A 3,135-nucleotide genomic window follows, 5' to 3' on the forward strand; every position below is an offset into this window, starting at 1 on the left:
GGCATAACTGCTAACCTAATATCAAGAAGTTTCTTTGCATCAAGACATTTACAAGCATGGGTCTTTGCCTTCAAGGAGCTTATCTATTACAGTTGGAAATCCAATAGTGATTGAATTCCTTTTTCATGCTAAGGAATTCACATTAGCAAACACTTACTGAGTACCCATTATGAGCCAGGCACAGTACTGAGTGCAGAGGTACAAATGTGAATAAGACAGCAATCAAGAGGCCAACACTGACGAACAAGTCAAGGACTACAAAGCAAGGGGGTACATACTGCAGTACAATAATAAAGGCAACACACTGCTGGGCTTAGAAATTATTGAAGGCAGGGAACTTATCTAAATCTTTGTAACCCCAATACCAAGCACAGTGTTTTGCATATGGTTACCGTTCAACAAATATATATTGAATTCATTAATTAACAACATGTGAAGTGTTTTAGTAAAGCATCTTTTTGGTAAATAAGTTACTTTAATATTTCCTGCTACTTCCTCTTCCCATCACTCCAGTCTTTTTTCCCCTCATTCTCACAACTTATGGGATAGCCATGCTTTCCTCTCACGTAGCACAGCAGCTGGGTCACATAATTGATGCTTGATTATTTGCTATTCCCCTGGTTTTTTATTTACTATTCTGTGATACCTTGGAATACGTGAGATGTATGTGATAATAATAACCCGTTTTCCCCCCAAAATCCCTAAACAATGACAGCAGTGATGGGCACTTGGCTAAGTACCACATATGCATTATCTCACTTGAGCCTTCTAATAACTCTCACTATTCCTATTTTTAGAAAAGATCTTATGCACAGAAAAATAATGTTCTTCAGGTCACAGGGCTGGTAACTGGTGGAGGTCAGATTTGAATCTAGGACTCTCTGACAATAGCCTTCCTGCTCTGAATAACTGCACTATATTGTCTCTTTATTTAGATTGCTCAGAGACGATTTGAATCAGTAGTGGAAATACTTTCTTGGAAGAGCTAGTATACTTCCTCTGAGAATACTACAAATAAATGGGTTTTAATGTATCAGATATATTTAAGTTTTTAAAATTATATTGTGAATACAGTAGAATACTTAGGTTACGGAAGCATAAATGAATCAATAACTGATAATGTTTTCTCAGCAACATTTGTTTTTTGGTTGCACTGTGCGGCTTGTAGGATCTTAGTTCCCCAACCAGGGATAGAACCCCAGCCCTCTGCAGTGAAAGCACCAAGTCCTAACCACTAGACCTCCAGGGAATTCCCAACAAGTTTCTTTTAAAACTGAAGAACTAACAGTTCGATTTCTGTAATAATCAAAACACCTTAAAATGTATCTTCACATGCTCACCAGACCCCAAAGGACTCCCCAGACCTGGACCACAGCACAGCCTGCCGTGGAATGCTTAGCAGCTTTGTTTTCCCAACTAGACTCATTAGCAGCGCCAGGTGGTAATAACTAGCCAACTGATTCCTACTAGTAAAAAAATCTGCCTAAGGTCACCATGGACTCTTTCCCCCACTCTCTGCTTCATCTCTGACCTGATACGCTTTTGGAAAATAATTATTCATGGCAGGAAGTTGTCATACAACAGAGAATGATTGTGTGTCCTGGGATTATAGAGGCCCTCAGATCAAATACTTTTTATTGTGAAAAGAATACATTGAAAAACATGGTTTTCACCTGCATAGAATAGTGAAATCCATTTATGTTTTTTTCTTCTTTCCTGTTTATTTCATCATTAAAGACCCAATAAAGGAAAGTATTTACCACTTGGGGAGAATGTTAGCACTGATGTTTAGCATTCAGCACAATCACGTAGATTCCATAAACAGAAATAGCTCCAGTGTCCAACTGGAATAACAGAGTAGATATTTTAAAACCATCTTTTTTCACACATTATAAATTGTTACTCATGCGGTAGAAATATTCAATATGAAGTAGTATGTGAAAGCAGTAAGTACTTAGTTAACCATTCTCTAGGAGGATTTTTCAGTTACCTAAATTTTGTTCCTGCTTCATTTTTTTTAACTTAAAAAAGGAAGATAAGGGGAAATAAATCAGAAGATATATTTAGAGCAACTTTCTGCTACCTTCCAAAGATTTGGTCAGCCAAACTCCTAGACCTGCAAGCACTATCCAACATAGTAGCCGCTAGCCACATGAGGCTGTCAAGTACTTGAGATATGACTAGTTCAAATTGAGACTTGCTAAAGTTTGAAATACATACTAGATTTTTGGAAACTGAACGTGGATGAAAAAGACAGAGTATCTCAGTAATAATTTTTTATATTGATTAAAGTCTGAGGCAGTGAGCTTGGCAGTCCGCGGATCTGTCTCTTGCTTCAACAGTATTTGGACAGGACAGGCCCAGGGACGCCCTTTGCTCCAGCCTCCGACCAAGCGCCAACATTTTTCCAGTCGCAGCTTTCAGAACCAACCACTGAGCTATGCTCGGCCACCGGGACCAGCCAACACCATTTTTTGAGCTTAGCGCCTTATTACCAATCAACAATGAGCTCCCAGATTCGTCAGAATTATTCCACCAAGGTGGAGGTCACCGTCCACGGCCTGGTCAACCTGCATCTGCAGGCCTTCAACACCTACCTCTCTCTGGGCTCCTATTTCCACCGAGACGACGTGGCTCTGGAGAGCGTGGGCCACTTTTCCCACGAATTGGCCGAGGAGAAGCGCGAGAGTGCCCAGCCGTCTCTTGAAAATGCAAAGCCAGCGGGGCGGCTGTGCCCCCTTCCTGGACGTGCAGAAGCCGCCCCAAGATGAGTGGGGTAAAACCCAGGACTCTGTGGAAGCTGCCTGCCAGACCCCCCCGCTCTGTGACTTCCCGGAGAGCAGCGACCTGGCTGAGCAGGTGAAACTCACCGAGAAGATGAGGACCACATGACTCACCTCTGCAAGCTGGTTGGTCCCCAGGCTGGGCTGGGCAAGTTCTCTTCCAAACACTCACCCTCAAGCATGACTAGGGCCTCTGGAGCCCAGCTGTTACCAATCTGGGTTCTTGACTCTTTAATCAATAGAAATTGATAAGAGGCCAGAGGGGGAATTCAGGCAAGGCTTTACTGGGACTCGGGCTGCAGCGTGAGGGAGCAGAAGCAAGTAACAGGTGCCCTCGCTCGTTCCTGGGAAT

At 42.5% G+C, this 3,135-nt stretch overlaps 1 pseudogene; it reads left to right on the forward strand.

Moving 5' to 3' along the window:
• The first annotated feature begins 2,504 nt into the window (after positions 1 to 2,504).
• Positions 2,505 to 2,863, forward strand: LOC132494760 (ferritin light chain-like; annotated as a pseudogene).
• Positions 2,864 to 3,135: the final 272 nt, after the last annotated feature.

This window comes from Mesoplodon densirostris, chromosome 8 (assembly GCF_025265405.1).
Source record: "Mesoplodon densirostris isolate mMesDen1 chromosome 8, mMesDen1 primary haplotype, whole genome shotgun sequence".
NCBI lineage: Eukaryota > Metazoa > Chordata > Mammalia > Artiodactyla > Ziphiidae > Mesoplodon > Mesoplodon densirostris.